Source organism: Spermophilus citellus, assembly GCF_964194105.1.
Source record: "Spermophilus citellus genome assembly, chromosome: 11".
Taxonomy (NCBI): Eukaryota; Metazoa; Chordata; class Mammalia; order Rodentia; family Sciuridae; genus Spermophilus; species Spermophilus citellus.
In genome coordinates this window covers 80336446-80361597 of record NC_138192.1, presented here as the reverse complement: position 1 = coordinate 80361597, position 25152 = coordinate 80336446, and the positions used below count along the sequence as shown (strand labels likewise).

The 25152-nt window shown below is 36.9% G+C and overlaps 1 long non-coding RNA gene across 3 annotated transcripts in view; it reads right to left on the bottom strand.

The window, feature by feature from the left end:
- Positions 1-13484: 13484 nt before the first annotated feature.
- The window catches only part of LOC308630697, a 40880-nt gene continuing 29212 nt past the window's right edge, over positions 13485-25152 (bottom strand). For all 3 annotated transcript variants that reach the window (XR_014017994.1, XR_014017995.1, XR_014017996.1), the window contains one exon: positions 13485-15363. This is a non-coding gene — a long non-coding RNA (uncharacterized lncRNA). The remainder of the gene's footprint in view (positions 15364-25152) is intronic.

Genomic DNA, 25152 nt, shown 5'->3' with positions numbered 1-25152 from the left:
TTTTTCAAACATTATTAAAATCAGCCATAACCCCCTACTTGGTTGCCTTTCATTTGTGCTATAGTGGATTACCTATCTGTTGGGATTCAGTAAAGACACCACTCCAGATTTTGAATATTAGGAATCATATGCTTATAAAACCATTAGAAGAGCTGGAAGAACAGAAATCAGAGGGCTGCCCTTAGGCTTTCTGCACAGACCTCACAATCTAGAGGTCAGGAAGTGTAGAGACCACTGCTGACATAACAGCTACTTTTCACCAGTGGAAGTGGTGGGAAAACAGAGGCACAGAAAGTCTGGTTACTAAAAAATCACATTTAATGTAGGACATATAGCAAAAATTGCAATGAAAACTAACAGGGAAAATAGCTTCTATATTCCTTTCTCTTCAAAATCTTACATCATTACATATGGTTAACAAAAATCTCAGTTGTTTATAGAATCATGTTAGCAGGGCAGTCTAAGAATGACAGTTGTTTTAACTATAAATCAAATTTTATTGAAATACAATATATTGGCATGAAAGTATACCCATATAACCATTCTGGTTTTCACTTTCAGTATTCAATAAACTACACAAGATGTTCAATGCTTTACAAAGGCTATGGGTTAGATGTTTTTGTTTTGTTTTGTTTTGTTTTTTGTTTTTGGCAGTACTAAGGATAAACCTGGAGTACCTTACCACAACCCAGGGGTGCTCTACCACTGAACTACATATCCCCAACCTGTTTTATTTTTTTTATTTTGAGATAGGTCTTGCTAAGTTACCAAGACTGGCCTTGAACTTGCCCAGGCTGGCCTCAAACTTGTGATTCTCCTGCCTCAGTCTCCCAAGTCACTGGAACTACAGGCATACACTACCACATCCAGCATGTTAGATGATTTTTCCCAACTGTAGGCTAACATAGTGTTCTAAACACATATAAGGTAGACTAGGCTAAGCTATTGACATTCAGTAGGTTTCAACTGAATAGTATTTCCAACGTATGATGAGTTTATCAGGATGTAACCCTAATCATAAGTCAAGAAACCTCTGTGCAGAGTCCCCCCTTAACTATGGATGATGTGTTAGAAGACTCCCAGTAATACTGGAAACCATAGATAGTACCAAACTCTGAATATATTATGTCCTTTCCTATACACACATATATAAATGTAATATCTTTTTTCATCTTATCACACTATAGCCTTAACTTTTGCTGTTTGATATGCAGTGGCAAAACTGCCATGAATTTCTTTGTCCTTCTTTGTCTTTATAATTCACAGATAGAAGATTCATTCTGGGGCTGGGGATGTAGCCAGATGCTGATCAAGAAAGTTCTTAGAATGATCCCCAGCACAACAAAACAACCACAAGATTCATTCTTCCGTAGGATCTTAGCCTCAGCATAAGATTTTTTTGCTGTTTTTAACTAAGTTAACAACTTTTATCTTTTCACATAAAGAAAACAGTTCACTGCTACTCTGTCATTTTCAAATTTCCAGCCAAACCTTTTCGCTTTGGGACATCATTAAGTAAACTAAGAGTTACATGAACATAAGCACTGCAGCACCATGACAGTCAATCTGATAACCAAGATGACAATTAATTGCCTAACGGGTCAATAGTGGATACAGTATAGATGCACTGGACAAAGGGATGATTCATTTTCCATGTGGGATGAAATGGAACAATGGGAGCTTTCATCATGCTACTCGGAACAGCATGCAATTTTTAAATGTGTTAATTGTTTCTGAAATTTTCTACTAAAAATTTTTGAACTGCAATTGACCATGAGTCATTGAAACCAAAGAAAGGGAAACATCAGGTAAGGAGATGGTAGTTTTACTATAGTCTTACTACTAGTAGATGTCCCACATCCCTAATCAGAACTTGGTATTTTTCAATTTTCAGATTTTAGCCATTCTTTTGAAAGGTTAATACAATATATTGAAATTGCATCATCATTTTAGTTTTTATTTTCCTGATGTTTAACAATAAATGATTTTTCATGTTTGTTGGCCTTTTGGATACCCTCTTCCTTGAAATGCCAGTTCAGATCTTTTGCCTAAATTTCTATTTTATTGACCTGTCTTTTTTGTTGTTCTCTGTAGTTTTTTTTTTTATACTGAATATGAGTCTATTGTTGGGTATAGATGTTAAGAATGGCTTTTTCCCTCTATGGCTTGTTTTTTCACTTTTTTATGCAGTTCTGTTTATCAGATGTTTTCCTTCATGGTTCATTTATTTTGTGTGTATTCAGTTTAACATATTTTGCTGACTCCAAAGTTATAAGGGTATTCTGTTTTCTTATGAAAATTTTATTGCTTTACTGTTTACATTTAGATTTACAATTCATTTGGTGTTGACTTTCATGTATGGTGAAAAGTAGAAATTGGATTTTGAGTTTTCCAATTCCTGCACCACTGTGATTTAGAGATGGGTTGAATATAGAAAGTGGTGAAAATGAATGCTAAAAGGCATATCTAGCAGAGTTAGGTGTTGTTTTACACCATGAAACACATAGCTTCAGTCTGCAGATGTAACTTAGGGATAAAGCCCTTGCTTAGAATGTGTGAGGCCCTGGGCTTGATCCCTGGCATGGGGGGGCGTGTGGAGTAGCTCCAGTTTGTGAATTTTTTCCCCCTTCAGTATGGGGACAGAAACCAGGGCCTTAGTACATGCAAGGCAAATACTCTACCACTGAGCTATACTCTCAACCCTATTATCTTTTTTCCAAATGTGATCTCCTAATACCCAGGTGCTATGGTATATGCCTGTAATCCCTATGATTTGGGAGGCTAAGGCAGAAGGATTACAAGTTTGAGGCCAGCCTCATCAATTTATTAAGACCCTCAGCAACTTACCAAGACCCTACCTCAAAATATAGAAAAGAAAAAAGGGCTGGAGACATAGCTCAGTGATAAGCACCACGGGGTTCAATCCTCTGTATCAAAAATAAAAATTGTTCTCTTCTGTGATTCTCACATTGCATACTGGCACCAGTTCACCTCCTGCAGCTGCTTTGCCTCTTCTTTCTTATCCAGCCTCTTAGAATGTCATCAGTGCTGCCCAGAGCACTGTGTTCTTTTTTAGAAGTTACGGCAAGAATTGATCTACTTTCAAATAAATTAAAGGAAGAGCAGGGTTAGAGTTGGAAGAAAAGTGTGAATGACAGAATACTTTTAAAGAAATGTAGCTGTGGGCAGAGGGTATAGCTCAGTAGCACAGTGCTTGCCTGGCATACTCCAGGCTTTGAGTTTAATACCCAGTACCGCAAAAACAAAAGAAATGTAGACTTTATTACCTACTCTAAGAAAGTAAATACAAGGCATTGTTTTTAAAGGTTTGAAAAAAAGTTGGCTCTTCTAAATGAATGAAATAAGCTCATCATCCTGCTTATCACCACTTATAGGCATAACCGCCCCCTGTAGGGGTTTTTCCCCCTTGCGAAACAATTGATGTCTTCTCAATCTTATAAGAGAAGCTATGCAAAGGAGGAGGTTTTGAAACAACTTCCTAGCTTCCCTACAACCAGATTTTCCCCAAAAGGGTCCTCTAGAAATTATGAGGAGCCTACTAAGACAATAAAATGTATCTGGAGTAAAGTTATTAACCACCTTGCGCCTGAATCCCTGCTCTTTCCTTTGACATTTAGATATATCCTTTGATTCACTAATAATAATAGCTGAAGTGGGTTGTGAAATATGACTTTTTTATTATCCAACTCAGTTTCTATTTCATGTCCCCATATCTCTGGGCCATTAGGAAGTCATTTCAGGGTATATTTATAAGTTGTATCACATAGTTTTAGGATTTTATTGCCAAGGACCTGGAATGGGGCAGGCATCTTAGTCCTTAATTGGTTTATGATGATATGGCCAAAACTGATATACATTGTAGAATTCCCATGGCCCTTTTGTAGGCAGGGCCTTATATTGTTTGGGGGTTACTAGAAGTGTAACCATCTGCACAGCTCTTAGCATCTTGCCAATTCCTACTTGCCAGACAGTGTATCATTACTCTATGTTCATTGTCTTATTTAATCCACATAATAACCCTATATTATAGTTGCTGTTATTATTCACATTTTATAGATGAGGACATTTAGGTTAGGTAATATAACCAAAGCCCTCGTATCTCATTAGCAGTGAACCTTTCGCTGTGGGTTGACTCTCTTAACTCTTTTGTGTGAATGCTCATTAATAATCCATTCGTCCACCCTTGCTCTGCCTCTCAGATTTTATACAAACCTCTTATTATCATCTCAAAAAATTCACCTTTTCAAAGATCCATTACACGAAGGCATGTCATCTTAGTTAATCTTTTTCAATCCATGAATCAAATATTTCTGGGCACTGGGTATACATTCTATACAAGTTCTGATGGCGGAATGGGATAGGGAGAAAAAGAAGTACAAGAATCATAGGAAACACAAAAGTTAATTTTTCTAAGTTATCTCTCTTATTCTAATGGAATTTAAATTGATTATAGAAAGCTGAGTCTTTCTGTCACTCACCCATTGATTTGATGCTCGGATATATGAAAACCTATTTTTGTTTTTGATGGCCCTTTCTTTTGGGTCACCCCCTAAAGTGTCATAAGTTTCCTTTTACACTCATCTAAAGGCTACCAAATCCAAAAAAGGACCCATCTGCTACCACTTGTGTTCAATAGGTCTCAAGATTTAATTTTCCTTTTTGCTAAAACACTCAAGGCTTCTACTTCCAAGATGAAATCTTGAGAAATTTGGAAATGCTATTTAAAAGTAAATACAGCCTTAAAGAGTTTATGAACCCCTGTACTTAGCTTCTAAATGTAGTTTTTGTAGAAAAATTTTTCTACTTCTAAAAAAAAATGGAACTCAATCTGGATACAAAACTTAGTTAAGAAACATGTTTCAAATTCCTTGCATTTCTTGTGTCTTAATCATTATTAACCTGGTCACTTAAAAGTAGAACTTCTGATTTATATTTTCTATAGTCTTTACTCTTCCAGACTGCAGCAGATGTTTCTGTCCTAACACCTGTTCTTAATTTGAACAAATATGTGCTTCTAGTCAGTCCAGGGCAGAGAGAGGTCTCTGGTAGGGATAAAGACTTCAATAGCAGTGTTTTATCAAGTTCTAACTACCCTTAAAAAAAATCTGAAATCTCCTAAAAATTAACCCCTAATTGGCTGAAGGTAAGATGATCAATTACGGGAGCTAGTTTTCCTGAAATTTATCTTAGATTTCGATGACTATGACTTTAGTCCTAAAGAAGGGAAAACCAGAACCATTTTCTCCACTCTTTTGGGTATGTCTGGCCAAACACTTCATGATCCTGATGGAAAGCAGAATGTCAAGGCTTCAAAAGAAAAGAAAAGGAAAAAACAAAAACAACATTGAATTCCTAACTCCAGAGAGTGGTAAGTTCATCTTGTTGCTTCCCTTCTAGGTTAAGAGTCATTTCAATAGGATGAGTTTCCTGTACACCTCACCTGTTGGAAAGGAAGAGTATTGAAATGAAAGATAACTGTATACTTTGTCTTGAGCAATTTTAAAACCTCCATCCACCATGGTTTTGTTATCTGTAAATGGGGTCATAGTACCTATTTAACAAGGCTGTTGTAAAAGCACATGAGATATATGAAAGTGCTTTATAAATTTTAAAGCTATACAACATTACAGATTTTTGAAAATTTATTTTTATGTTTCCTTTGCTTTTTAACCTAGAATGTACCTGACCAACCATAATGACTACATTATATTTTAAAACCATTACTAGCCTGGCATGGTGGTCCACATCTATAATCCCAGCCACTTAGAGGCTGAAGCAAGATGATTGCAAATTCAAGGCTAGCCCTCAGCAACATGGCAAGACCCTGTCTGAAAATTTTAAAAAATAAAAATGACTTGGGATGTAGTTCAGTGGTAAACAGTCCCTGGATTCAATCACTAGTACCTAAAAATAAAAAATAAAACCATCACTAAATCTCAGTGGTAGTGATATAATAGTCACAATAGAAAAAGAAAAAAAAAAAAACAGGAGGTTGGAGTGAGGTGTGTTTGTGCCCATGCCATATACCAATTTTTCTATATGCCCTAAGGGGTTTGTGAAGGCTGCCCAGCGTTCAGAAGGAAAGGAGCACAGATCAGCTGGGGAATCTACCCAAATGTCAAAGAATCCATATTAATCTTACTGCCAAAATAGCTGTCCATCCCAACCAAGTATTTTCATTATTTCTTTAAAAATAACCATTGGCTGGGCATATAGCTTAGTGGTAGATCATGTGCTTAGCATGTGTGAGGCCCTGGTTTGATCCTAAGCACTTTTTTTTTTTTTTTTTTTTTTTTTTGCAGTGCTAGGGATTGAACCCAAAGCCTCAAGCAATGTTAGACAAGTGCTGGACTACTAAGCTATACCCCCAGACAGCCCAGCACCACCAAAATAAAACAAAGCAAACCAAGTTTTTATTGCTAATACTTTTCAAAGATTTTTTTTAGTTGTTGATGGACCTTTATTTTATTCATTTATTTATATGTGGTGCTGAGAATTGAACCCAGTATCTCACACATGTGAGGCAAGCACTCTACCACTGAGCCACAACCCCAGCCCCATTTTTCAAAGAGTTTTAGAGATTTTTTTCTCTCTTCTGTAAAAGTAGTTAAGATTTCTTAAGGTAGCTGCTAAGTCAAGAATTTGAGATAGCTTTATCTTAAGAGACAAGGTCAATTCCAATTTGGAAATAATAATGACCTAGAACAGATGCCCTTTTCCATTTTCACTCCAATAGAATCTTTAGGCTAGACTCCACCTCTTAAAAAAGAATTTTTTTTTTAAAAGCCAGGATATGTATGGACTCAGGAAGGGTGGAGAAAGGAAATGGAGAGTGACTCACTCCAGTTTGTAGAAGGATTAAGCATACACCCCCACAAGCCTGATGCTGGGAACTCCCACTTTAGAAGATGAGGCAGATCTTGACATGAAAGCAGTTTACAGTGTCTCAACCTAGAAAAGAAGCTAAATTCATTGTTAGCTTCTAGATTGCATAGTTAAAATGCAAGAACATGCACACCCATGCTTACTTGCTTACTGCAGCACTATTCACAATGGTTAAAATGTGGAATCAACCCAGATGTCCATCAATGGATGAATGGATAAAGAAAATATGGCATATATACACAATGGAATATTATTCATCCATAAAGAAGAATAAATATCCCATCATTTTCAGCAAATGGATGGAACTGAAGGGCATTAATTAAGTGAAATAAGTCAGACAGAAAAACAAGTACCCCATGTTCTCTGTCAAATGTAGAAGCTAAAAATTGTGGACTTGAATGTAGAATAGTGATTACTACAGCTTGGGGTTGGGGGAGAATGGATAAAGGAAAGCTGAATTTGATTAATTCATGCAGTATACATGTGTTGAGGCTAAGCTCTTTTAATATGTATGATTCATACATGTTAATAAAAATATTAAATAATAATAAAATAAGGTGTAAAAACAGCAAGTGCCCAGTATTTTCAAAGACCTTAACAATTCGTGTATAGCAGGAGCTAAGTGGTGTGGTTCAGTGATAAAGCACTTGCCTAGCATGCATGAGGCCCTGGATTTCAACCCCAGTACTGCAAAAAACAAAAAAATAAAATAAAAAGCACATATTGAGCAGGAATGTAGCTCAGTGGTAGAGTACCTGCATAGCATGCCCAAGGCACTGGGTTTGATCTCTAGCACTAGGGGAAAAGTATTTATATCATTTCAATTTTATAACTCTATTCTTAGGAAGCATTTAGGCATGTATACAAAGATTGAACTACTAAGCAGATCATCTGAGCTGTGTTCATCATACAGAAACAATAAAAGTAACCTAAGTGTTGAAAAATAAGAGCTTAATTAAATACATGCATACAGTGATATATAATATAATATATGATATAAAATGTACATATAAAATATATATAACATATATAAAATATAAATGATATGATAAAATATCATATCATTGTATGTATGTATTTAATATATATGTAAATGTTTATTAATGTGATAGGATATCTAAAATGTATTAAGGACAAACAGATGACCAATCAATATGTGCTCAATGATTCCCTTTTAGTAAAGTAAATATGTGTGCATGTATGCATGCTCTTCTAAAAGCTCTTAAAGGGCTTTGGGCTCAAGATGATAAATTCAATTCATACTTTTAAATCCCCCTTTAAGGGCTGGGGATGTAGCTCAATTGGTAGAATGCCTCACATGCATAAGGCCCTGGGTTCAATCGCCAGCACCACAAAAAAAAAAAAAAAGAAAGGAAAAAATCCCTGCTTACTCTCCAAATCCCTCTAAAATGATTTAAAACACACATATAGACAGTCACAAAGAACATAATTATAAAAGTGCAAAAAGAAATTCCCCTAAGTTCACCCCACCCTATCTCTGGGTCTTGACTTCATCTCTGGATGTGGGAAGAATGCTGAGGAGTAAGAATGGGGAAAAAAGATTTTTACTTTTTATTTTAGCTTTTTGTGCTATAATATTCCCCCCTTATCAGCAGAAGATATGCCCCAAGACCCTTAGTAAATGCCCCAAAACTCAGATAGTACCAAACACTGTATACTATGTTCATTCCTATATACACATGCATATACAAATTTAGTGCCTTTTTAAAATTATTTTTTAAATTATTAACTTTTTAAATTAAATTATTAACTACTATGATAATTTAATTTATAAATTAGGCACAGTAAGAGGTTAACAACATAACTATAAAGTAGAACAATTATAATAATACTAAAGTTACTAAAAACTTGTGAATTCTTTATTTTTGAAACTTTCCATTTAATATTTTTAGAACTCATTTTACCATGGATAACTGGAACCTCAGGAAGTAAAATCACAGTTAAGGGACAACTACTGTATTTGAATGTTCTCATTCAGACTATGTATTTTTCAAACTTTAAAAGTTATTAGTGAGACATTTAAATTAAAATATAAATTAAATTTTAATTTTAAAAATTAAAATGGGCTGGGGCTGCATTTCAGTGTTAAAAGTGCACCTGGGTTTAGTCTCCAGTATGGAGGGAAAAGGTATTGAAGGCTAGATACAAAAGTAGGAATACAGTAGCAGTACACTATTTTGCATTTAGCTTAAGTAGGATTCGTGTTAACTTGGAAAGGATAAAAGGCAAATGAGAATGAATAAGGGAAAGAGAAAAAGAAGGGAAAAAAAGAAAAAGAACAGGAGAGCAAAAGAGGACATTTAAATGGTATGATGAGTCCTGTTTTACCTCCCCGTAAATTAACATGAACTTAGCCAAAAATAAATCTGAAAGGAATGATGTAAATATGATCCATTTCTGGCCCCATGTGCTTTTCATATTTCAAATATCTGCTCATGCTGAGTGTGACTCTAGTCTTAACAGAATCTTTTTTGTTTGTTGTAAATGTTTGTTAATAATTAAATAAAATGGATTATAATTACAATTTTTCTTTATTGCTTAACACACAAAACAACATTCTATTTTGACACTAAGTGATGATTTGAGGTATTTTAGAGGGTGATTCTTAGTGCCCTCTTTTGAACCTAGGGCCTTGCACATCTTAGACCATAGCTCTACCACCAAAATACATTCCCATCCTATATTCTCCTCTTAATTTAGAAATTAAGTCCCATGGAGATGGAAAACCAGTGCAGAAATTAATAATCCTTGGTAGTATTGAGGTGTTTTTTACTCTCTCTGTGTCATCAATTTTCTATTTGGATAATGAGGAAGTGTTCGTTTTGTAACAAGAAAACTCTATGTTGAGTATCCCTCATCTAAAATGCTTGAGACCACAAGTATTTCAGATTTCACAATTTTTCAGACTTTGGAATATTTGTACAAACTTCACCAGTTGAACATCCCTAAATCAAAAATCTGAAATCCAGAATTTAGATTTTGGAGCATTTCAGATTTCAGATTTTTTGATTAGTCGGGTTCAAACTGCATTAAAGGGAGAAGTAAAAAGACAACATGTTGAAACAGTAGCTGTAGCTCTCAGTGTACCTTCCTCTGGCCTGTGTGCACCCAACAAATCTCAGTTTCCTTCTGCCGTCCCAAATGGAGCACTTTTTAGTGACAAAACACCACAGCATCACAATTTTGCACCAACTATTCACCCAGATACAAAACTCAATCTCACTCTGTGCCAAATAGTATTTGTCACTAGCCCCTCGATTGTTTTTCTCTTTTTTCTTGTATAAATGCTTCATGAATTAGAAACGTTAAATAGGCTACAATTTTATCATATAAATTAAAAAACCATCCAAGAAACTTTAGATAGTATAGAAGAAGAACTCACATATGGATGATTAATATGTGACTCTGCCTACAAAATTGAGCAATCAGGGTTGGGCTGCCCCCAAACAACAACTCTGAATTCCTGAAAGACAATCAGTCATTTCTCTCAGAAGCCTGTGGGTAAAACAGATCCTCTGGATCTTTTTGAAGACAAGGGGTAAGAAGCAGCTAAGTCTTTCCCACTTGTAGGGGGACCAAGCCCTGCAGAAATCTGTCCAACCTGGGAGCCTGACCAGGTTGTGAGATTAATAGTCCCAATCAGTATTAAGTAAAAGGGCAAGACTGTATGTTCTCTGTGGAAGATTGACACTTGGATAGATGCATAGTTATAAGCAAGGGACCCAGTTTTAATACGTTTAATCTCATATGTTCTTTTAATTGTATATATTTAGAGTGGAAATAATACTGTTACTCTGCAAATTAAATGAGAGGTTCCCTTTGGGCATACATAAGGAGTATGCTATGGTTCTAATGTGTAAGAAAGGATTTAAAACAGTATTAAGAAAGAAAAAACCCAGGCACGGAGTCACATGCCTATAATCCTAGTGACTTGGTAGACTGAGGCAAGAGGTCATAAATTCAAAGCCAGCCTCAGCAATGGTGAGGCGCTTAGCACTTGGTGAGGCCCTGTCTCTAAATAAAATACAAAATAGGGTTAGGGATGTGGCTCAGTGGTCAAGCGCCCCTGGGTTCAATCCCCAGCACATCCTCCCCAACCCCACCCCCCACAAAAAAAAAAGAAAGAAAGGAGAAAACATAACATATCCATAGCATAGTTGTTAGTCCTTTTAGTGTAGGAGTAGTGTCAAATAGTTGCCACTTGCCCAGTATGAAGCCTAAAAACATCTTCATGTTCTCCTTTAGCATTTTGCAACTTGTTAAATTAATACCTTGGCAACAAGAATAGCTTTTTTTTTTTTTTTCAAGAAATCCATCTCTAAGAAAACACACACTTGGAAGCTGTCAAAGACAATAAGCTTGCCTAGCTGGAGTGAGTCCATTGGCAGAGTTGGCATGGATCAGCCTTAATCCTTTCTCAGAGCACTGAAGCAAAGTACACAAGAGAGTACCTGTCAGGGGTTCCCAAGTGAATTCCATTCTGCCTGACCATCCATAGAAGACCATAACCACTTCCCCTCTCATCTGTCACCCTTAGGACTGCTAAGAGTTTTGTAGTAGGCCCTGAAAAAACAATTTAGAAGATCTCAAACTTTGGAATATTTGTACAATATTCCAAAGCACAGGTCCAGATAAAAACTCTGAAAATATTTCAGATTCACTGAGATGCCTCACAACACCCCTCCCTAGGCCTCTTTCTTTGTCACCTCCAAGATTTGAAACTTGCTGCTAAGCCACCACAGCAACCTCCTTCCCTGATATCACATTCACATTCTCAAACTCAACACATCTTCTCTACAACTTTCTTCTGTCCATTGCACCATTTTATCCAAAACTCTTAGGTACACTAAAATTTCCTTCCAGCTTGGATTGTGCTTGGCAATTCCAGTGCCAGCCCTACCCCTACCAAGCCTGCTGGGTTGGATCTATCCTGAATCTCCAAACCACCCTCACCTAGTCCACTCTATCCCACTGTCTTCTTCACTTGCAGAAAGCCAAAGTATAAATACTGCCATTCTACACCACTTTTTTGGTCTTTAATCAAATATTATAGAATTTTGACATGTCTCTTAGAGTTTACAATATTTTTAATGATAAAAGAGGTAATTGAGGGCATATTTTATGCTCCTTCTGCTTCTTTATTCCTTCCCTTTCACTACTTCTGAGATAAGTATTAACTGGAGAATTACCAAATGATCTGGAAAGAATGAACTAGATGTACTTAGATTATGGAACCTGGCCTCAGTGGGGAAGAATTGGAGTCCTAATCCACCAGTCTAGCTGTGATGTCCAATTTTATGTGTTAAGCATTGAAAATAAGGACAGTTATGAAAATACCAATCTCTTCGTGAGAGATCAAATGCAATCATGGATAAAAAAGCGCTTTGCCAACTCTAAACTATTTTTAAAGCAATCAATCATGTTAACAATCATTATAATGATTCTTTTCAAAGAGATGTAGCCAAGACTTCAATGAATGGAAAAGTCTGTAATCTACACTTCCTGCTGCTTCTCCTACATCCTACCCCTAAAGCCTGACACTTAACTGCCTTCTACCAAATCCAAATCTACTTCCCCTTCCTTACCCCACATTTCCTTATGGTGGAAACTTCTGTTAATCTCATTATCAGATCATAGAAATTCACAATAATGTGTGAATGAGGATTGATTGTCTGGAATATAAATTTCAAAACTTGTTAATTGAAAGGATTTTATGTTGATGGAATGTTGCATAGAGGGAAAAAGGAAATTGATTTTTTAAATTTCAGGTTTATCTTTCATAGTCTAAATGAACATATAGTAGAGTCAGCAAAAATGATACAAAATGTACAAAGTGTTCATAGGTGCATTATTCATAATAGTGTAACCAAATGTGATGGGTTTGCTTTTGGTGAGTGCAAAGCCAAAAAGCACACCAGGAGGTAAGAGAGTGGAGATAGTTTATTGCCTGCATCAAGTAAGAAAAGCACTGGGGTTATCTGAAAGCAGTGCTCTCCCCAAACAAAGGAAGCATGAGGATTTTGTTTGGGGAATCTATACATATTCATATAGGAAAGTACATGTGGTGGGGGACAACAGTTCTGGGCATGCTCAGTTCAAGGTCCTACAGCACATGTTTAAGAAGGAAAAATTACTGGACAGGAATGTTTTTGAGTATGCTTAGCTTAGTATAGACTGAGCCAAGTTTAATATAGGTTGCCTAAAAGAGTGAGTCAGTGTAACTGGGTGACCTTGGCTGGTTCTTCCTAAGTTTTTCCAGAGAGTTTTTGCTGCAACAAAAACAACTTTGAAGGGTCATTAACAGTCTTTTAAAGAAGTAGCAGTTTTCTCCTCTGTAAGTGTAAAAGTGCCTGCCTTGCTTATCAGCTAACAATAGCCCCCAAACCAGAAAAAATCTGAATGTCTATCAGCATTAGAATAGACATTATGTGATCTACTCAGATAATGGAACACTACAAAGCAAAGGGAATGAAAGAACAGAATTTTATGTAACCATATACATTAATGATAGCCAGACACAAAAGAAAACACACTATGAATCCATGATGCTACAAGGCAGGATAGTGTTTAATAAAGGAAGGTGGTTAGAGTGACAAGGAAAGAGCCACAAAAGCACTTTGGGATAGGTTCTATTCCTTGATTTGGGTCTTAGGTACATGGTATGTTAATTTTGTGGAAATGCATTAATCTTTAAACTTCTATACTTTTCTGCATGCATGTTATACTTAAAAAGTTTACTAAAATTAGTAACATATTTGTTGTAGAAAACAATAGGTATTTCCTAGAATATAAGAAATACTTAGTGTTAAAGAATGATTCTCAAAATAAGGCAAAATTATTACTACAGAGAAATATAAAATGAATACATCGAATTTTTTATTTAAGACATTAATTAATGAGGGAATCACTAATATGCTAAAATCAATGGGAATTTGATTTATGAAGATTTATATTATCTACTAGACAAAATTAATTTGTGTTGGCATCACAGAAACAGAAATCATAGCTATGGACAGGAAGCATTTGCATTATTATCAATTTTCTATATATTAACCTTTTCTCTATGAAGTTGCAACATAGTCTAATCAAGGACTAGTTAAAGACATCGAAAACAGGGCACAACCAGAGGAATGTTAGTCAGAACATGCACTAAATTTCAAAAACTTTTTTTTTTCAGTGCTGGAAATGAAACCTAACCTGGCATATGCCTGCAAGAACCCTACTACTCAGCTATAATCCCAACCCCTCAAAGACGTAAATTTTATACAATAAGTAAAATTAAAACAATTATAATTCTATTCAGGGATACCTATACATACACAATTTTGTGGCATATTTTTAAATATTATGTAAGAATTGTCTTATATCTGAATCAAAACTTATTTAATTAAACTTAAAAAAATTTAACTGCTTTTATGCTAAATAGTGATATTTTCTTTGTTTCAAAAGTTTCTGTTCACATTTCTGGTTATTTCCTCAACATACTTTTAGAAGGAAAATTACTAAATCAAAACACAATCATTTTTAAGATTTGTAGTACTTATTGCCAAATATTTTAGGAATACTTTGGAGCACACAATTGGGTTGGAGGGCAGGAGGAAGGAAAACAAGCTGCTTGCTTTCTTCAGGAATTATTCCCACCCATAAAACTTCCGCAAGTAGAATTAATGTATACATTCTTGCAACTACCCACCATCTGTCTTCTTCTCTTCTTTTGCTTTGGACTTCGAGCAAAAAATCCAGTCCATGTGTGAGGGAAAAGCGTGGGTTAGCACAGCAAACCACAAAAATCTCAAATTCAAACCAAATCCAAGGGTATAAGAGGTCTCTCTGCACTGATGGTTTCAATCTATTAGGTTATAAGTCCCTTAAGGAATTTTTCAGAACCTAACTCAAGACTCACTTCCTCTATAGGATTTCCTATGATTATACATATTTTCTGATCTGTTTTGCCAGTCTTGATTTAAAGTATTCTATAAGCCACATATATTTTACTATATTAGCTGACTTATTCAGTTATTCAATAGTATTTATCAATTTCCTACTAAGTGCCAGGTGCTGTGGTATAGTAGGCCTGGGGTAAATTGTGCGCAAAACAATCTTATTCCTGTCCTGTGGGTTCAGAAAGTATGGTTTTCATATAATACAGTATATAAAATATACCCGTACACATGGAATGAACATCATATATTTTAATGTCAGGCTGTTAATTATTTTGTTGTATTGGTTGACAGTTCTTAGTAGGTAGGTCTCTTTCCAAGTAGATAAGATGATCCTTGAAGGCAGGAGATATGTCTTCAATTCTCTGGCATCCTCCAATGCGCTGAGTGCTTAATAGGCACCCAACAGAGAGCAACCCAGTTGAAACATTGGTGCCTCCCTCATATGCACATGATTCAAGCCTTCCTTGTAGCTCCTCAGTTACTCTTAGAATCTCTGTGAGAATAAGTAACAAATGATTGTAAAACATGAAATGACATGTCTGTGATAAGGTTACATTTTATATCATCACCAATAGGTGGCACCATCATTTTTCAATTTATTTTATATTGTTATGGCCCCAAATTATAAGTATTTATGGTGTTCATTCATTAGATGTTTATTGGACTCCTTTTGTGCGGAAGTTGCTCAACTGACTGCCACTAATGTAATAAAAATAAAATATCTTAAAGGCCTTGTATTTCCACTTTCAGGTTAATCCTTATTTTAAAAAACAACAACTAAACTTCGATTTATGATTCAAAAACAATTTCACAATTGTGTGTATATGTCCTCACACATGCCAAGGCAGCCTAAAATCTGATTTTAAAAGGGAGAGAAATGTGATGGCACACGCCTATAATTCCAGCAACTCAGGAGCCTGAAGAAGAGGATCACAAGTTCAAGGCTAGCCTCAACAATTTAGAAAGACTCTGTCTCAAAATAAAATGAAAAGGGTTGGGGATATAGCTTAGTGGTAGAATACCCCTGAGTCCAATCCCCAATACTAGGGGGAGGGAAAGGTGGATCAGGTGGGGAGGATACAAAATTAAATAAAAAGCACATCATAAAAATCTGGATTTTAGAGGGTCTATTGGTGGAATTTAATCTAAGTTGGTTTAAATTAGTTAACACAAAATTTACTATTTCTCAATGAAAGAAACTTAGTTCCCTTTGGGAAGATAACAGAAGTTTGATCCAGGCAGAGCAGAAATATTTCAACAGCTTCCAAGCCTGTACAATCCCATCTGGAGATAATAAAAAGTCCTGTTCCTCTGTGTTTATTTCAAGAAGTTCATTCACTGGAACAAGCTGAGGTTACAAAAGTAGAGTACTTGCTAGCTGAAGAGGGATGCCACTTGAGTATTACTCAAGAAGTCTACACTGCCCTAGAGAACTCCTGAGATTTCTTAGACTAGGAAGAGGGAGTCCCCTTTGCCCTTCCTTAGAACATACCCTTTTCCACAGGCTGAGAGTATGAGGGCAAAAAGAGATGGAGAGTGCTGGGGCAATGGAGCTATAGTATTTGCATCAAATACCATATAAAAGACACCAATTTACTCAGTAAGGAGAAAAAAAGAATTTTTAATGAACTCTCTTCCTTTTCTCAGAACTTTAAAGTGACCTGGGTGTGGTGGCACATATCTATAATCCCAACAACTGGGGAGACCGAGGCAGCAGGATCACAAGTTGAAGGCCTGCCTTGGCAACAGAGCAAGACTCTCAAAATAAAAAGAAGGGACACTGGGGATGTAATTCCATGATAAAAAGCACCTGGGTTCAGTTCCCAGTGCCACAAAACCTACAAACAAAAACTTCTTTAAAGTATAATGGATGGCATTAGGAATCAGGGTTATTACCATCCAGGAGCTTCCTGTCTAATAAACCAAAATAGTGTCTCATGTAGTAGTAGTTAGAAGTCTGAACTCTGGAGGCTGACTGCATCTGTATCATTTGAACCCACTTATTTACCCTTGGATAAGGATGAACTCTCCGTGCCTCAGTTTTCTAACTTGCAAATTGAGGATAATAGTACAACTCATAAAATCAACAGGAGAATTAAACAAGATTGCATTAAGATTTGAACAAAGGAGAGCTGGAGGTGTAGCTCAGTGGTAGAGCTCTTGCCTGCCACACACAAGTCTCTGCATTTGATCCCCACCATCAGAAAGAGAAAGGGAAAAAATGGTATTTATTATCACTCATACATAGATGAATGTTAGGTTCATAAAAAGGAAGTTTGATAAAGGGCTATGAGAACTCAGAGACTAGAGAAGTAACTTCTAGTTAGGTGGGCAGGACAGAGCAGTCATTCATGGCTTTATGAAAGTGACATTGGAACTGAGATTTGAAGAATGAGAATGATTAGGAAATTCAGGAATAGAGTAAAGGAGCCTACTCCAGGAAGATGGACTCTAAACTTAAGTGGCAAGGAAGGAAGCCAAAAGGTGTGGAGCGTTTGGAGCTCAATAAGAAGTTGAGCCTAACTGCTATGAAGGCTACATGGAAGGAAAAGAGTGAACATTTCAGTTGTAAAGAAGGTTTGGGGTTATGAGCAAGGCATTATTGGACAATAGGGTTGGACTTTTTACTTTGGGCAGTAGGAAGCCACTGGAGCTTTCTGAGCGGGGAAGTGGCCTGAGCACCACCATACTGTCAGAACTGCATGTGTTACATTCCTCAGGATGTACAAAATATGTAGAATCTCTAGGGGGAGAAACTTGAGTCCATTTGTAGGCATGTTGAGTTTAAAGTAGGGAGGCAACCAATAGTGACATTCCAGAGGCAGCTAGAAATTGGGACCTTGAAAGAAAAGCTCAAGGCCAAGATGATTTGCAGATGCCCTGCAAAATTATGCCAGTAGATAGAAAAATAGGAGTTTGGATGAAATGACCAAGAAAGAGCAGAGAAACGACAACAAGATGACCAAGGAAGTTGGGCAGGCATGCAGGTCTATAATCGCAGTGACTGAGGAGGTTGAGGCAGGAGGATCGCAAATTCAAGTCCCGCCTCAGCAACTTAGATTTTCTGTCTCAAAATAAAATTTTAAAAAGGACTGAGGCTGTAGCTCAGTGGTAAAGTGCCCATGGGTTCAATCTCTAGTACTATAAAAAAATGACCAAAGATGATCTTGGGATACAACTTTAGGGAAAAGGAGAAGGAAATGGATTTAGAGGGAAGACTTGGAAGAGAAATGCAAGACAAAGAGACAACTTCAAGAAATAAGAGAAAGTCATCAATTTTAAATGAGAGGATGAGAAGAAAGAATGAGGGGGAATTATTAGATTTGGTATCTAAACGGCCATTGATGATCATTCAAAGAACAATTTTAGTGGAGCAAGGCAACAAGAGACTGGTTGAAACAAGCTAAAAAGAGAGGTAAGTAGTCAGGCAAGCCTGAATTCAAACTCCTTTGCCTGTGTATTAATCTCTGACAAGAGATATGCATGAAGGGAAATGTGACCACCTACCTTTACACTCCTCTGCAAAACATGTGAATTCCCTAACTCCCCCTAATGATTTTAGAAATTCAGAACAAATTTTAAATGAAGTAAAGCAATGAGGCCCGGCCTTTATTTTTAGCTGCAAGCCCTTCTCACCCCACTAGTTAGGAATCTTTATGATACTTAGTTCAGTGTGATGGAAGATTGCTCAGGCTCAGAGAGCAGTGAATTGTAGTTGGAGATATTGCAGTATAACCAATTCATCTAATTTCACTATCATCTGGAAAGCCACAGTCTGCAGCCGGAAATTAGGTGGTGTGTTATATCCCGAATTGAGATTAGCAAGACTGGCTGTATAGGGCAGGGGCATTGGAACCAGGGGTACTGGTCAAAGCCTTGATCAATGACTCATTTATGGTTTGGATGTGGTTTATCCTCCAAGAGTTCATGTATTGGAAGCTTAGTCCTCAGTGTGGGGTGGGGGTGTTGAGGTGGTAAACCTTTAAGAAGTAGAGCTTAGTAAGAGATCATTATGGGCCATAGCCTGCTCTCTGGCTCCTTTTTCTAATGGTATGATTTCTTCTTGCTTGAGGTCCTGCCATTGTGACAACCACAACCATAAGGTGATACAAATAAGGGAGCCCTTGCCAGAACCAGTGTCATTTTGTTTGGACTTTCAGCTTCCAAAACATAAGCTAAATAAACCTCTTCTCTTTATGAGCACCCAGTCTCAGGTATTTCTTTATAGTAACAGAAAATGGACTAATCAGTCTCCCTATGGAGTCTAGGCTCAGAAAGGACTGTGTAGTTTTGTATTTACTTCCCGGACTGCCATATAGGACTACAAATTGGGTGGCTTAAAAGAACAGAAATTTGTATTCTCATAGTTCTGGAAGCTAGATGTCTAAAATCAAGGTGTTGGTAGGGTTGTTTCCTCCTGAAGTCTCTGAGGGTAAATCTGTTGCCTCACCCTTTCCTAGCTTCTAGTGATAGGTGGCTATCATTAATGTTCCTTGGCTCATTGATTTATCACTCCAATCTCCATATCCTTCTTCACATCATTTTCTCCTTATGTCTCTGTGTCTTCACATGGTCTTCTTATATGGACACAGTCATGTTTGGCCCATCCTACTCCAGTATGACTTCATCTTAGTTAATTACATCCATGTGAATATTATTTCACAATAAAGTCATATTCCAAGGTCCTGAGGACTAGGACTTCAACATATCTCTTTCCAGGGGTGGAGCACAATTCAACCTATATCAGGCCTGATAATAGAAAAGAATAGAGGGAGAGGAGGAAGAATGGGGGCTGGTGAAAGTGGCAGGAAGTTCAGAGAGGAATTTCTGAACACTAGGGAAACTGCTTTTGACCTCAGATGGATCTGAGTTTGGGATGACTATATTAGTTCATAAATTAAATTATGCCTCTAACTTGAGACCATCTTGGGAATTGACTTGGTGAGATAGGTACTCCACTAACAGTCAGTGTAGATGGATGCAGTCCTCTGTAGAGGACTGATTAGAAGTGAGAGGCCTAAGTACTTGTCCTAAAGCTATGAGCTATGGAAAGCTTGTCATGTTTACATGGTTTGTTACTATTTGGGGTGACCTGGGGTTTGGGAAGCTGATAGAAGTTAGGGGAGCCTGACTCCCAGCCAACTCTAAAACCTCCAAGTTTCTAGCTTATCCTTTTATCATGCTGCCTCTTAAGATATATAAATATTTTACTCAAACCTGTTAGTTAGAAATTGAACCAAGACTACATGATCTCCAGACTCTCAGATTCACTTTATGCCTCTATGCTCACCAACAGAATATTTTGTAGTATAGTGGTTCGAGCATTTGAGGGCAGCCAATAGCAGCAGCAGTCTGGTGTAAGTGAAATACACATACATACTTTTGCTGTCCTTAGAAGAGTGAATAAGAAGCTACACACAATATAATAACACAACCTGTGTTACAACCAGCTTATACAACTCACACACACAGAAAGATACATATTACCAGGCATGGTGGAACATGCCTATAATCCCAGGTACTCTGGGTTCTGAGGCAGGAGGATTACAAATTCAAGGGAAACTTGGCAACTTAGTGAGACCCTGTCTCAAATAAAATTAAAAGGGCTGGGAATAGGAGATCGAAGATGGCAGACTAGAGGGAGGCTGCATTCTGTGTGGCTCCGTGACCTGGGATTCAAATAGTGGGAATACTGTTTCTCTGCGAGTTATTAGAGGATTCCTGACAGCTGCTCCCACACAGGATTCCCAGCCACTGTGCCAAGCAGGACCACCAGCATCAGCACCCACCAGGACCCCTAGCTGCCCACCCGTGCAGGAATCCCAGCTGCCACTCCTACACAGAACACCTGGCTGCTGCCCACATGCAGGACCTCTGGCCGCTACTCCTGCGTGGACCCCCATCTACCAAAATGGGGCTCCCCGCTTTGCCTCCATCTTGGAACACTGCAACCACTGCCATAGTCCCCTACATGTAGTAGCCTGCACCTGGGGACAACACACAGGGTCTGGAGACAGCCAAAAGCCACAACACTGCATGTCACAGTGCTGCATCTCTGAACACGCCTCCCAATGCCACCATCCGGGCCCTAACAGACATAACCCCCCCCCCCATATCTGAAAGCAGCCACCTCCATCTTGGGACACCTTTGTTGCCATCTTTAGTTGGGGCAACTCCCAACTCCCACCGGCTGGGGCCTAGAAGCAATATCAAGGTACCTATAGTCCCCAGCTCCCTACTCTCCCCCCACAGCTGCTAATCTGGCACAGTGTTTGCCGCTACTGGCCAGTCCATAGCTTGCAAAGCCTGGTCCTGAACTGCCAAAACAGCTCTCCACTATGGGTGCGCAGCCTCCAGAGCAGAGCCCACAAGACCTCCGGAGAGAAAGCTTCCTGATTGGGAAGTAGAAAGAGAGGGGTGAGTGAGATATAGTTTAGAGACTAAATTAGAGACCAGGAATTGTGAAGTCTACAGGCGATTTAAGGAGATAAGACCAGACACCCACATCACATGAGCACCCCAGAAGAGATCCTTGGGGTACAGTCTCCCATCAGGGAAGGGCAAGTGCTATCCACACCTCTAGGAGCTCTGACCCTGAAGACCAAACCTTCTACCCTAATAACCTTCACCATCTGAGGGTAGAGTTACCAGCAAACAGCAGACAACCACACATATTGGATGAGAAGGGAAGCATCTTTGCATCTTCCTTCAAAAATTTTTTTCTCCATTTTATTTTTCTTTTCTCTCTCTTCTCCCACCCTCACATCTCCAACATCTGTGAAATCAAGTACTTTTCATGAATTAGGCTACTGAGGATATTACAGTTGTGCTGTATATTTTTTTATCTCCTATTTTTACATTTTTTATTTTTCTTAACATTTATGTTTGAGTTTTTTTGGTACTCTATTGTCTTCCCACTTACTTGTCTCTCCCAAATCACTTTCGCTCTTTCCTCCTGTGACTAGCAACTTCTTTAGATTATTCTTTCATGCTTCCTAAGATCTAATAACTATATCCTCACCTTCTATTTCCTTTACATCTCATCCTACACCCCACCTCCTGTTCTCTCTTTGTCCACCAGCAGAAACTGTAGATCCTTTTGCAAACTTATTGTTTATATTGTAGATAATAATTGAACTGTATATTGTGAGAAAACCATAAACATCTACAACTATTTGGTTTAAGGCTGTATATTGTTTGTATTGGGATCTGTTAATATTGTTCTCCCCATTAAAGGAGAGGTATTGAAACCCTGCAGAGACACTGTAACCCTATAGGGTAAAAACTGTAACACCTCAGATCTCAGTGCTAGAAGGAAAGACACATGAACAACATGAAAAAACAAGGGAAAGTGCCCCAAACAAACCACAATACTACATTGTTAGAATCCATGGCCAGCACAACAGAAGAAACGACAGAAAAGGAGTATAGGATGTACATAATTAAAATGTTCTGTGAATTAAAAGATGATATAAGAAAGCAAACACAGGCATCAAAATATCATTTCAATAAAGAGCTATGTAAGCAAATACAGAAAGCAAAAGAATACTTCAATAAGGAGATAGAGGTTCTGAAAAAAAAACCCAAACAGAAATTCTTGAAATGAAAGAAATAATAAACCAAATTAAAAACTCAATAGAAAGCACCACCAACAGATTAGATCACTTGGAAGACAGGACCTCAGACAATGAAGACAAAATTTATAATCGTGAAAATAAAGTTGACCCCACAGTGAAGATGGTAAGAAACCATGAGCAGAACATTCAAGAATTATGGAATAACATAAAAAGACCAAATTTAAGAATTATTGGGATAGAGGGAGGCATAAAGTTACAAATCAAAGGAATGAACAATCTATTCAATGAGATAATATCAGAAAATTTCCCAAACATGAAGAATGAATTGGAAAATCAAATATATGAGGCTTACAGGACACCAAATATATAAAATCACAACAGATCTACACCAAGGCATATTATAATGAAAATGCCTAGCATAGAGAATAAGTAGAGAATTTGAAAAGCCACAAGAGAAAGGAATCAGATTATACATAGGGGGAAAACAATTAGGATCGCTACAGATTTTTCAAACCAGACCCTGAAAGCTAGAAGATCTTGAAACAACATATACCAAGCTCTAAAAGAAAACTGATGCCAATCAAGAATCTTCTCTACCAAAATGAATATTTAGATTTGATGATGAAATAAAAACCTTCGACGGTCAAAACAAAAGCTAAAAGAATTTAAAACTAGAAAGCCTGCACTATAGAACATCCTTGGCAAAATATTCCACTAGGGGGAAATGAAAACAACAATTAAAATCAGCAAAGAGAGGTATTACACTAAAGGAAAAAACAATCAATGGAAAAATGTAGTCAAGTTAAATAACAAAAATAAACAAAAACGACTGGGAATACAAATCATGTCTCAATAATAACCCTAAATGTTAATGGCCTAAACTCACCATCAAAAGACATAGACTGGAAGATTAGATTAAAAAAAAAAAAAGAACCAACAATATGCTGCCTCCAATAGACTTGTTTCATAGGAAAAGACACCCACAGACTAAAGGTGGAAGGTTGGGAAAAAACATACCACTCTCATGGACTGTGGAAATAAGCAGGGGTTTCCATCCTCATATCAAATAAAGTAGACTTCAAGCTAAAGTTAATCAAAAAAGATAAAGAAGGATATTTCATACTGCTTAAGGGAACCCATACATCAACAAGACATAAAAATTATAAATATGTATGCCCCAAACAAAGCATCTACGTTCATCAAACAAACTCTCCTCAAGTTCAAGAGCAAATAGACCACAACACAGTAATTTTCAGTGACTTTAACACACTTCTCTCACCACTGGATAGATCTTCCAAACAAAAGGTAAACAGAGAAACTATAGAACTCAATAATACAATCAATAACTTAAACTCAACAGAGATATATAAAATATTCATCTATCAATGAGTGAATACACTTTATTTTCATCAGCACATGGTCCTTCTCTAAAATAGACCATATATTATGCCACAAAGCAACTCCTGGCAAATACAAAAAAGTAGAGATACTACCCTGTAATCTAAAAGGTCATAATGGAATGAAATTAGGAATCAATGATAAAATAAAAAATAGAAGCTACTCCAACACCTGGAGACTAAATAATATGCTATTGAATGAACAATGAGTTGCAGAAGAGATCGAAGAGGAGATTACAAAATTCTTAGAGGTAAATGATAACACTGATACAACATATTAAAAATATCTGGGACACATGAAGGCAGTTCTAAGAGGAAAGTTCATTGAATGGAGTTCATTCCTTAAAGGAAGACAAAGTCAACAAATAAATGACCTAACATTACATCTCAAAGCCCTAGAAAAATAAGAACAAATCAACACCAAAAGCAGTAGAAGACAGGACATTATTAAAATTAGAGCTGAAATCAATGAAATTGAAACAAAAGAAACAATTGAAAAAATTGATAAAAACCAAAAATTAGTCTTTGAACAAATAAATAAAATTGATAAATCTTTAGCCATGCTCATAAAGAGAAAGAGAAAGAATACTCAAATTACTAACATCTGTGATAAAAAAGGAAATATCACAATGGACACTACAGAAATACAGAAGATAATTAGAAATTATTTTGAAAATTTGTACTCCAATAAATAGAAAATATCAAAGGCATTGACAAATTTCTAGAGTCCTATGATTTGCCCAAACTGAATCAGAATTGTATACACAAGTTAAACAGATCAATTTCAAGCAATGAAATAGAAGACTCCATCAGAAGCCTACCAACCAAGAAAAGGCCCAGGACCAGATGAATACACAGCTCTACAAGACCTTCAAAGAAGAACTAATACCAATACTCCTCAAATTATTTCATGAAATAGAAAAAGAGGAAACACTTCCAAACTCATTCTATGAGGCAATATCACTGTGATTCCAAAACCAGGCACAGACACATCAAAGAAAGAAAACTTTAGACCAATATCTCAAATGAACATAGATGCAAAAATTCTCAATAAAATTCTGACAAATCAAATACAAAAACATATCAAAAAGATAGTCCACCACAATCAAGTGGGGTTCATTCCAGGGATGTAAGGTTGGTTCAACATACAGATTTCAATAAATGTAATTCATCACATCAATAGACTTAAAGATAAAAATCATATGATCATCTCAATTGGTGCAGAAAAGGCATTTGACAAAATACAGCACCTCTTCATGTTCAAAACACTATAAAAACTCGGGATAACAGGAACATACCTTAACATTG